Source organism: Megalops cyprinoides, chromosome 11 (genome assembly GCF_013368585.1).
Source record: "Megalops cyprinoides isolate fMegCyp1 chromosome 11, fMegCyp1.pri, whole genome shotgun sequence".
Classification (NCBI taxonomy): Eukaryota; Metazoa; Chordata; class Actinopteri; order Elopiformes; family Megalopidae; genus Megalops; species Megalops cyprinoides.
In genome coordinates, this window is record NC_050593.1 from 32,625,724 (window position 1) to 32,638,576 (window position 12,853).

Consider the following 12,853-nt stretch of genomic DNA (forward strand, 5'->3'; position numbering starts at 1 on the left):
GAAAGCTGTGGCATATGTGGAATGTAGCTGTTAACAGTGACAGTCCACCCCCAGCCTGAGCCCCCTCTTATTATGCCTGTGGTCCGGTCAGCAATGAAGCTCCTAACTGAGCACAGCAAGTGTAGCCTGGGGCATAACAGGAGCAGCTTCTCTCTCAGTAACGGTCATCTTGCCGGCGGGGTGGGGGCGGGGGGGACAAGCAGACAAAGCTAAAATGGAATAATGGAAGACGACGCGGTAAAGCAGCAGACGCTCTCCGAAAGTGTAGCGCCCAGCTGGTGCTGACACTCCGGAGTCCTACAGACGGGAGAGCGGTGCCCTGGCGGTTACCCTGGCGACGGGGAGGATGAGGTAGTCAGGGTTTTTTTTTTTGGGGGGGGGGGGGGGGGGGGGCTGTAGCCACACCAGCTACGCCGAGGTTGATAGCGCACATCCTGCGGCCTGTCAAGCACATCATTCTGAAATGACAGGTCTCGCTGGGTCTAAAAAAATGCTGCACCTCATTCACAGCCCAGGAGAGGAAGATTCCATTCTGACCTGCTCCTGGCATTTTCATTGCCCCCCCCCCCCCCCCCCCCCCCCCACACACACACACACACACACACACACAGCCTGCCACCAGCAGCTCCGAGCAGCTCACAGAGAGACGTGGCGGAGGAGGATAGCGTCGTCAGTGTGTCCTTGAAGAAACTTGGTGGCCGTTCTTGTCTTGTCCTGTGGCTAGTGTTTCACAGCCACCAACAAGGGTCAGTCCCCGCAGGTCTCCCCATGGATGAGGCGAAAGGCAAACGCAGTCATTTATCTGGAGTTTCAAGGTCTCCTGCACTGCACAGCCCAAGGCGTTTACACTCTGTGCGATAGGCAGTAATGTTTATCACACTAATTCATCAAGACCTGAACCTGTGTTCCTCTCCTTGCCAAACATGAGGAGGAAACGCACTCAAAAGTGTTTGGACTCTGAAGAAAGAAAGATCTAGGTCTTTATATTTGTAACTGTGCACTGTGGAGCATTAATTGAAGTTAGATATCAAAGAACAGATAGATTAGAGTGTGTCAGTGTGATCAGCAGTCTGACCGGTTTGACCTCTTAAACAGACTGTCTCTCCACGGATCTGGGAAAATAGCTGCCCATCATTTTCTGGGTTTTGAATAGTTCCAGACTGATACCGTTTCAGATTAATTACCATAGGAAGTTCTAAGACCTGTCAGAGCTGGATCTCACAAGGCCACACTGCAAAAAAATAGCCCTTCAAAAATAAGAAATAAAATAATTAATACAAGGTGTTTTTTGCTAGTAATAAGTGAAAAAATCTGCCAATGGAACTAGTGGAAATACACAGATATTCAAGATGCACCATCTAAAAACAATTCCTTGTAGCTCAAGGAAATTTTGCTTATTTGGTGACTGTGTCTTATATTAAGTGTAAAGAGATATTTTGACTTGAAAAGAGACAAATATGCTTGGTGAGATTCAGATTTTTTGCAGTGCAGTAATGCCCAGTAAAAAGGCCTAATGTTTCTCAGTCGGTGCTATGTGGTTTGAATGTGAATTTGACAAATTAGTTGAACATGTTACCCGTGTTCTTTGCAGACCCTGTGATCATTGTCTTGTCAATATATTGTTTTTAAATTCCCAGTGTGTTGTTATTTTATTTTCACTTTTTTATCCAAATGTGAATGCCATTTAAAAGCATTGGGTAGTTTAATGGTTCTGATTTAACGATTCTGAAATGAGTTTGCAGTTTGTGTTGTGTGTCCTGTTTGTGACTCTCTTTAAGACTCTGGCCCCCTGATCTCTATTGAAAAGGCTGAAATCTACAGCTGCCATCAGCCACAGCAGTCATTACAGAGTCCTCAGTAAGCCACTACAGCTTCCAGACAGAGTTTGAGATCTTATCATCTGTCTGATTGGATGTGGGTAAAACATTCTACCTGGCCACAGAGCAGGCAGTCTGTCTGGCCATATCCTGTAGACAGCAGTCAGTCTACCTGGCCAGCCCAATATATATTAATATTATATATAAAAGATTATTATGTGCATTCAAGTAATAATCCAATAATAATAATCCAGTAAAAATGATTTATAAACATATACTAATCCTTTGCTTGCTTCATTATTACAATGTTTTTCATACTCAAAATGTGCTTTCTTTTTGTGTCAAGGATAAATCCCCTTCTGCAAATAGGCCTTTCGTGGAATGGTACAGTGCAGCATTCATGGATTTATACTTCATTTTTATAGGCCCTCACAGACAACAGGTAACAGCAAATTGGTACTCCGATTTCATAGCCCCTCACAGAGAACAGGTAACGGCAAATTGATACTCTATTTTCACAGAGAGAGCCGGAAAGGGCAGATTGATATTCCATTTCAACAGGGCGCCCCGAGCACCTCATGCAGAAAACCACTCTCCTTGTGGCTGCGTTCGCATACGCACACTCACACTCCAGGCAGTGACACAGATGTGCTTTCAATTGTTACACACTTCATACCCACTGTCTGTAATTCCAGTCATCCATTCTGCCATGGCTAGGAACCACCTCTATCCATCTCTCTCTCTCTCTCTCTCTCTCTCTCTCTCTCTGTCTCTCTCTCTATTGCTCTCTTTCTCTTTGTCTCTGTCACTTTCTCTTTCTCTCTCAACTTGTACAGGTTTATTACATCAAATCATCAAAACGATCAGATGATACCTTCAAAGTAAGGCGCTTGTAACTCAGATTGAAAACAGAGCGGCATTTTTTTCCTCGTAAGAGGGAAAAGAGGAACTGAACAGGATCACAGTGTGTCTCGGGGTGTTTCTTCAGTGTCTTTTAGAGGGATCTTAAAGCGTTCGAACCTTTGGCCCACGCTTCCACAGCTTTCTTCAGCTCCAGTTTAATTTGTGCCATGAGATGCGAGTGAGGAAACGTCTTATTGGAATGGCACTTTAAATATCGCTGCGCTTGTTGAACCCTGTACCAGCCCAGCTTAGTTCTCACCACACCTCCTGCCTGTTTGATCGCTGAGGAGAATCCGTGCAGCTAATTTGTTGTCACATTGCTTTTCCATCTCTGTGTGTTTTATGCTTTGCTGAGGGGGAGACACTGCTGTTCGTGAAACAGACAGTTCCCCAGCATCCCACAATTTTTTCTTCCGTCCCCATGGCAATTATTCTGTTGTGAAACATCAAAGAAAACCTGAAGTGACTGCTGCAGCAGTCATTTTTAATCTTGCACCTCCCGCATAACTCAAATAATCTTTGTCTAATATTTCATACATCATAACTGCAGACAGGAGAGGGACCGGCGTCAAAGAGGGAAGCAATTTAAAAGCAAAATATGAGACAGCCTAATCTATGAGAAAGGCTTCATTGCAACCCAGTGACTGAATGTAAACGATGAATTCTGACGGCATGACGTAACAGGGTGATGGGCTCCAGAAATAGATCTCACATGATGAATTTTACTCTCACGCCACTGAATGATATCCTCAGCGGTGGTTCCCTTTTTACTGTCTGTGCCATCAGCATAAGGATGTCACAAAGCATAAGAGCCATTCATGTAAATAATGAATCCGTGTGTAATCCTCTTGTGAGGTACTGTGTATGTCAGGGCTCAGGCATGGACTCAGACGCAGACCACACGTGCTCAGGTTCCAAGTAGTTTATTGGAATCGTAGGACAAAAGCGTAATGGCAGAACAGGCAGGGTAAAAACCAGGCAGGCGGTCCGAAGGCAGAGCAGGGATCAAAAAACAGGAACAGGCTGGGTAAACCGGGTAAGGCAGGCCGATCAGGTAATCAAGGGCGGCAGGCAGGGACGAGGTCAGAAGTCAGGCAGGAGTCGAAAGCAACAACAGCGAATAGTCAGGCAGGTACAAAACAGACAACAACTGAGACAAACTGGCAACAATAAAGCGACAAGCAGGGAATATAAAGGGCTGGGCTGACGAGGAGATGGGATGCAGGTTGGCAGGCAGGCAGGTGGAGGCGATCAGGTAATCAGGTGGGTGGGGACAGGGTGGAGAGCAGGGCGGGGCAGGAACACATGGGAACTGTAAACAAAAGCACATGGATGACACTGACAGACAGGGAGAAACACCAAAACAACAGTTAGGGGGCCTAAGTACTGACAGTACATAATAACATATGGCTGTATGATCATAAACACTGGCTACTTCATGCTGCATAGCTTATATATGCAGTAACTGATAATACAGGGTAATATGAAGATGCTCCCCAGACCAAAAACTATGCAGAAAACCATGCAGTCAATGTGACAGTACAGAGGATTGCATTGGTCATTATCTTGCGTGTTTTTTAGCACATTCCGCAAAGTGGATTCTCTTTTGAATTTTTTTTTTTAAATCTAATAGCATTGACAAAACAATTAGATTGACATGCTTGTCTGAGTTTCTCAAAGCAGAATGAAAGATCTTCTTCTTCGCACAGAATTTCCCACACCGATTAACTTTTCTTCCGATTTCAAAGCACATGGAGCGTTCTCATGAAGTCATTGTGTGGTGAAGTGCGAGAGCAGAAAAACAGCAGAAACTGCCCGCATGGTGCCGCGGCTCTCGGGCTTACAGAAGTGAATGGATCTGGGCAGGGGGGTTCGGCAGTGGGAGACTGTCACAGCTCAAACCAGCTGAAAGAACATTTCTGTTTATCCCCAGACACAGTCCTGTTCCAGAGATATCCCTCCTCCCTTCACTTAATCTCACCATTCCTTCCTCGCTCCTGAAAGAACCTCCAGGAGCCGAAAGGTAATTAAGGCAGGAGCGGAAACTTCATTATGTTTCTAACACCACCACCAGGACCTGTGCCAAACGGCAGGCTCTTGAAAAGTACATTTCTAATGGCGTCCATCCCAAGCGTAAGAGATACATGGATGTAGTGGGTGAATTACTCTGATTTTTTTTTCTAAGTTATTTCTAAGTTAAGTTTGCTAGTGTCTGCTAGCTATTCTTTGTTTGTGATAACACCAGCAGCATGTACTTGGCTCTGTGTTGAATAATGAATACTGTGAATTAAGCAACTTAATAGAAAACGTGAAGCCAAAGCAGTACTCTGCAGAGAGATGCAAGGACTAAGCTCGAATAAGAAAAGAACAACAAATGAATTCATAGTCCTTGTATGCCATGAAAGATTATAGACTGTCAGCAAGGTCTTGTGATTCCCTGTGGGAAACTACAATATTAAGGTGCCTCTACTGAGCGGCTGTCTGGATCACTATCATTTATTTTCTTAGAAAGCAGCGCATCGATTTTGCAATTAATGAAAGATTATTAATACAAAGTACAATGCATCCCGCTCCATAGCTCTCAAAAAGAAGGAAGAAACATCTCCCAGGTCATTTCTCGACTGCAGGAGTACTAGGCTCAGGGGGTTATGGGAAATCCATCAGGTAGTGTGATACACCTTAGACAGACATGCTGGAGGACCTCCCTGTCTCGCTAAAATTACTGGCTCTGAAGAAGATAATGAGTCCTTTTGGCTTCCATTTTGTGTCCAAAGTAATTATGGATTGCATCTATGCAACACATTTTATTGATCTCATTGAAATCCCCACTAATGTGTAACACTCACCCAGGTGATGCATGGCTGACATTTTGCACCATGGTATTAAGTGAGGAAAGGGGAGGGGTTTATTTAGCCAATTAAAATTGGACAAAAAAAAACTTTGAGACTCTTCTACCTTTTCTTGATGTATCAGAAACGATGATATGCTACCAGTAAAGTACACCATCCTTATTAGGCTTGGTTTATTAGTCATTTTAAATGGTGGTAAAGTGGTAACTATAGAAACAAGTTCAGGTCCTTGTAGCAGTAGTTTGCACTGTCATCGGCTTCGGTGATTTCTCTGCAGCACACATCCACAACGGGAGCCACAGCCTGTGCACACCATTAACCTTGGAGTACTCGAGTGCAGCCATTATCCACAGAGCAAGGACACACCCCACAGCCAGCGCTGCCCTTCCTGCATCGGGACACAGGACACCAGCAGCTCCGCGGTTTGACTGACATGCCCGCTCGGTTTCGAGAGGGAGACGGAACAGACCAAATCACTCTCAGGTAGCCACACCCCCCCGAACCTCAGGACTCTGTCTGTAAGGGTCACACTGACAGTCAGGGGACAGCATAGTTTAGGGTTTCACCACTGCTCCCTCCGTAACCCACAGGACCGTGGCTCAGCTTCTGTTTTTTTTTTTTTTGTAGTGGCTGATGGTAGCATCTTGGCTTCCCTTGTCTAGCCTGGTTGCACAACTTGTGGTAGGGCTTGAATAGTGTTAAACTCACACTCACCGGTCTGGGAGTGTTGTTAGCCTGGTCTAACACTATTGCTCATTCAGCTTGAATGGATACACTTCTGTTCTATTGTACTGGAGGTCACTCTGGATAAGAGTGTCTGCTAAATGAATGTAATTTAATTTACTGAAGGCTTGGTTGGGCTGTTGGAGGTGGGTATACTAAGACCATTTGAGCCAATAACTATTCACTGTTTCTACAGGTCTCAGCCCTGCCTCATCAGTAGCCTCTGATTGGTCCCCTTTGCCTCATGTAGCCTCTTCGTGGTCACATTTGTAAAATAAGGGCAGCAGCGTAACATAGTGGTGAGGAGCCTGTCTCACAACCAAGAGGTTGCTGGTTCAATTCCCCGCTGGGGCACTGCAGCTGTACCCTTGGGCAAGGTACTTAACCCAGAACTACCTCTGTAAATATCCAGCTGTGTAAATGGCTAAACCTGTAACCTGTGTAAGTCGCTCTGGATAAGCTAAATGACAATAGTGTAATGTAAATGGAGCTGCCTAAAAATATAGCCATACTCTTAATAGATAATTATAGACGGGTGATTGATCAGAAGAATAAGAATGCCTGATCAATGTCCTTTGCATGAATAAATTAAAATATACGATTTTCCTCTCATTGCACCGTAGCACACAGCGATGGCATATATTTAACAACTAAATGCATGTTTGTCAAAAAACCATGATGATCACATTTATTTACACCTTGTAATTATCTAAAAATAAAATCCTGTAGCTGCTATTATGCATCATGGTTCCGTTGCCTGGAGATCAGCAGAAGCTTGTGGAACTTTGTAGGAACTTGCCACACCTGTGTCACTGCTGGATATGAATATGAAAGGGGTTTGAGCGGAGAAGCAATCCATTTGTGGCATTAAAAATCAGGGTTAAAGGAAAAGTGCAATCCAAAAACATCCATCAAATTTCAGGGTCATTCACCTCCATGAGTTTAATTTACTGCTGCACACTTATTTTTTTCAATAGAAGCTGAAAATACCATTTCCACTGCAGAGTTCATTATCAAAATGTTAGGACTACTGAGGCAGTTGTTACCTTGCCAGGAAAATGATGCATTAAATGTTTACTGCAACATGCACTGGCCAAAGCAGTCTGGCAGGCAAACTTCATCTAAGGACATTAACTTGAGATATTCTACAAAATTAGGCATCCTCAGTACCATTGAGATGCTTCAACATTACCACTTCAACAGTACCATTGAGATCCTTCAACATTAGCAACATGAATCTGCTGTTCAGGACAGAGACCTCCCCTGGGGCCACAGCAGAAAGAGAAACAGCATGAATTTGCCAAACCGCATCTTATTACAGTTTTTTACTGTTGCTAAAACACAATTTCTGAAACTAGGGCCCACTTTGTCGAAACTCTACACACAAAAACATATACACAAAATACAAAATATATTACATCTCTTGCAAAAGCAAACACTTCATTCAAAACTATATAAACTCTTCTAAAAATGGTATTTTTGCATCACAAATTTAAACACACACACCAAATAAATAGTGCTTTCCACGTGCCAACTGCACACTGATGTGCTAAGTATAAAACACTATTATCTAGAGTCTTTGGCATTTTCATTTGTAGCATGCTGTAAAGATAGACGATGAACACAAATGCAATGGGGAAACAAACAAATTTATTTATTCTCAATACTCATATACTCATAACAGTGTGAGACAAAATTACTTAAACTGAAGATGACATGAACACGAAGTTACTGTATTGTAAACAAAATACAGCATATTGCAATTACAGTCCATCCCGTCTTCGATGTGCATCTGAGTCTACATGAGCTAGTGGTTTCAATAATTGTGCCACAAGTACCAGTTCTTGTGTCTTAGCAATTGCAAAAAACTGTAACACTTCTGTTGTGAGCATGTTCTTAGGTCAGGAGAAGCGAGAATTGACCTTAGCGTGCATGCTCATCAGCAGAATGTTTTGCACCGAAACTAATGAACCGTGCATTAAGGAGAACTTCTTCCCCAACAGCAAATCTGCTCCAGTTCCTTCAGATGTATTTGGTTTTACCTGAGAACAACTTTTTTTTTCAGTTCTGATTACAAACGTTCTCTCAGGCTGAGGTATCGAGATTGTGAAGGCCAGTCTGGGATTGTTACCATCTATTGTTTACTTAATCATTTTTTATAGCCTGGGGAACCTGCTGTGCGTCATTAGCGGTGTGATATGTGCATTTTTGATACAGCCTGAGCACTGCAGAGGGGGGGAACCAAGTTTTTAGGCAAAATATTCTGGTATACATTTTAATGCAGCCTTCCCTCAAATTTGCAAAGGGCACCAAGACGAAAATATGTAAAACACCCCACAATGTAAGAGTGTATCTCAACAATGGTCAAAATCTCACCTGACAAGTATCCAAATCTTATAAAAAAAATATTTATAGCGTTTGAATTGTATGCATACCAATTTGTTTGCACAAAGGAGAAGGAAAAAACGGTTTCAGAATATTCACAAACCTTTCACAAATACTCCAAACACCCTGGCTCCTCTTTTGTTTTAACTTCCCGTGTGTGGTGCGGGTCCACTCTGAGGGCTGCTTTTTCCCTATGTGCTGCGTGCTGGTAGGCCGGATCTTATCGGGGGGGGGCTCCCTGCTGAGATCTGAGGCTCTGACATCCATGACACTCAAGCTGTCTAATTCAACAGCCAATCAGATCAGCTCTTGCAGTGAGTTTCTTCCTTTTTTTTTTTGATTAGTAAAATCATTAGAGACTAATAGCAAGCCTGTCTATCATAGGGCCAAAGCGTGTGAACACTAACCGCCTTATCTAGTCTATGCAGAAAGCTGAGGTGGAGCAAGCCAGAGGCAACGGTAAAGAGGCACCAAAACGCCGCTGCCTCAATTTACCAATTAGAACAACTGCAGGTCTACAAGCATAATCCCCTTTGCCCCGAGGGTTAACGTCTCAAAGTGTTGGGAGCTAGGATACGAGAGACTTCAGACTTCAAACAGCTTTACAGCTCATTCATTTGAAGACCCTATGAATATTTAAACTGTCAGTATATTTATTTATTTTTATGTGATTTTTTTTTTTTTGGTTGTTGTTGCTGTTGTGTTTTTTTTTTTAATATTTGAAGAATAAGTATTAGATATATAAGTGCCATTACTGTTTCATAATACAATTTACTCCACAAGGTCTTTGAAAAGGCCATGTTCGTGTGAACAAGGCAGCAGGCTAATTCCATTTACACTCAGTATTCACAAGGTGAATGAACGCATTCACAACCCTCCTTTTTGTTTTGTTTCTGCAAAAAAAAAAAAGGTTCTTGAAAATATCATTTTGAAAATCTGTTGCTTGGCATTACACAAGAACATACGGGAAAAATAATAACAAAAACAAATTTTTAGACAGATAATTGTATAATAGAAATACTTTTCTCACAATGCTGAAAGATCACAATATTACATTGCATTGTATTTGCTAAACCCATGTTTTAACCATGAGCAGCTTATACAGCTTAACATTTTACATACATTTTACATGTTGCCCATGTACACAGCTGAATATTTATTACGGCAATACAAGTTAAGTACCTTGCCAAAGTGTACAGCAGCAGTGGCCCAGCTGGAAATTGAAGCAACCTTTCAGATGTGATGCCTGTTCCTTACCACTACAGCACCTGGCTGCCAAAAGTTTTTTGGTATAAAGACACGTGGACCAATATGAAAGGTAAACCTGAAATAAATTCTGCAAAAAAACCAAATGCAGTTACGGTTTGTTAGCATCTTGAATCTCAAATGAATCGCAAATGAACTTGTTAATTTGCATTCAGCTAATCTATTGCTTAAAAAGACACACAGCTTATAAATAAATGGAAATTATATGTTCGGCAGTCCAGCAATAAAGACCCCTGCAGCCTTGGAATCCTAATTTACCCTTACTTGACAATTTGTTTTGTGGTTTATTTTTATGTATTTCAGGCAGTTACTGTGCTGGAGAACTCTTTAGCAGCGGTGCTCACAGACATTCATTACAACAGATCTATGGTGTTAATGGCCTCTGAGAACAAGAAAACCACATGGCTCCCAAAAGCAAGGCTGAAATTGAACAATCTGGCCATGATTAATAGGTGTAGATAATCACATTATTTTTAAGTTTTTTTGTTCCCTGTAGGAAGAAATGCAACTACAAAACATACTCAGTTAAATACGAGGTTCCAGTACTTATTTAAAAATGTAAATATACTGCAGTGTAGGATTATTCATCCTGTACGGGTAGGCATAACAAAGGAATTCATTTAAAAGAAAACACAAAGGCTAAATGGCACATCAAGTCTATGTTGCCTGTGTGGGGCATGCAGCATTATTACCGACTGTGATCACATGACATTCAGGTTTAATGAGAGATGTTCAGCGCACAATGCTACAAGGCTCAGGTCTCAGACATGACTCATCAAATACCTCCCTCTATCTTCTCCCTACACTCTCCACCCTCAGCAACAGAATGAAATATCGAATATCTCTGTGTTCCATATACCTATCACTACCAAAATGTGTATCAGCGCCATCAAAACACGCTTATTCTAAATCTCTGGGAAATTGGTCAGTGGATAATAATGCTTTCACATTTTGAGGCATATTTTTACCCTTCCTATTATTTTTTATAAATGTGTCTTTGTGGAAAAGAAAAATAATAAATCTTCCACTACTGTGACAATTGACAGCATGAAATCAATTTTTCTAGAACTCACCCAATAGTGTAGGCAATAATTTCAGTCATTTCCTCTGCATAAATAAGAATTTTTTTCTGTGGCACCATGCATTTGCTCCTTGCTGTTTGTGAGCATCTGTGTATCTTATTAAATATGTCAGCCAGGCCATTAATATGCAGGTCTGATTGCTTACTCCGTCACTCAGAAAATGTTGTTGGTAACTGCTGTTGGACACTTCAAGAGCAGAAGAGTGAAGCTGTGGATCAGTAGACCATCAAACAGAAAACAAATTCTGCCAACAGGAATATTACTGCCATCAAGATTCACCGTCTTTCCTTCCACTGTATAGAAGGGCATCAGTTTGCCCCAGACATTAAAATATCCTCATGTCAATCATCCATGACATATCAGAATTCCAAAGACTGTAAACATGTTTCATGGGTCTTTTGACTTTTCAACAGACACATTAGGAGCACTGTTAGATGGAGAGCTGTGCTTTCCGCGTGGTTATTGTGTTCAGCACTGAGACTTCTGGCATTTGCTGTTGCCTTTTGGCCCCTGACTCCTGGTGAAGCACCACGAGTTTTGCACTTCTGTAAGCCGTCCAGATTTTGCAGGGTCAGTTTTTTTCCCGTGCCAACTGTAGCAAACGTCAAGAGGGGGACGACAAGCAAGGAAGAAAACAAGGGCCTTAAAGTGTTAAGCACGGTGTTTAATGGCTGACTGTTACGCTGTTACCCAGTCTCAGGGGATCTTACTCCTGATGACAACAAAAGCAAGAAGCACCGAGGCGGAAAAAAAAACACACGGCCGCAGCACTAAACCAGCCACCCCCAGGACGACAGGGTCCGTGAGAGGTATGCATGTAGGAATAAATGGGTTCTGTCACTCATGGTGACATTCGCTCATGATTCAGATAGCGCCGCGCGAGAATGCATTTCGTTTAGTCTGTTTTGTTTTTTCATCTACAGAGGAATTGTTAAAGTTGTTTGTTCTGAATTCTTTCTGGGGGAAAAAAAAACAAAACATTTACTTCAGGAATAGTACACACAAAGCGGCTGTGAGCGATAAAGACTGAAACTGGGCCACTAATAGGAGTATAATACCATCTAAATCTTCAGATGATGGCACTCAGCAGTGATTAAAGGTTCAGAGTTAATGTTTTCAACTTTGGGGTTTTTTGTGAATATGCACAGGTCTCTTCTGCTCATAGGCACTATATTATTATTATTATTACCATTATTATTATCACTATTTCTGAAATTGCAGTAGTGTTAGTAATTGAAATATAGCATTAACCACAATATATCCTACTTTCTCAAACATTAAAAGTTTCTTTGAACTGCTCTTGCTGCCAAACTATGGGAATTTAACTCAGAGCTGGCTCTAATGTAGAAGTACTGTGAAAAATCAACAGTGAAATGTCTTGGTGATTTAATATTTCCGTTAGTTTAGCACCGGGTTAAAGTCATGGGAAATGGCTTGACGAGTGTGTTCATTAATTCTCCCTGCATTTTACTATTACCTGCACCGTTGTCCTCGCCCTCCACATGGTACGGTCCTGAGGTTTTTCCGCACAGCGTTGAATTAATGATTCCATTTAGACATGTCAGTTAAGATAAGCCCGCGCGTGGAATGTGCGGCTGAATGAAAATAATATAAGCTGTCTGAGCGGAATGAGAATGGACATACACGCCATTCCTGTTCTGAGCCGCTGGAGATAATAGCCCTTTTAACTCCATCTACACCATCGCATAGTCGCACAAGGACACTTTCTTTACTCTGCATCTTAGCAATGATATTGTTCTGTAACACAATATACTACAGAGATAAATAATATGTAGCTATGTGCGTATTTGGGCTCAAACAATGTACA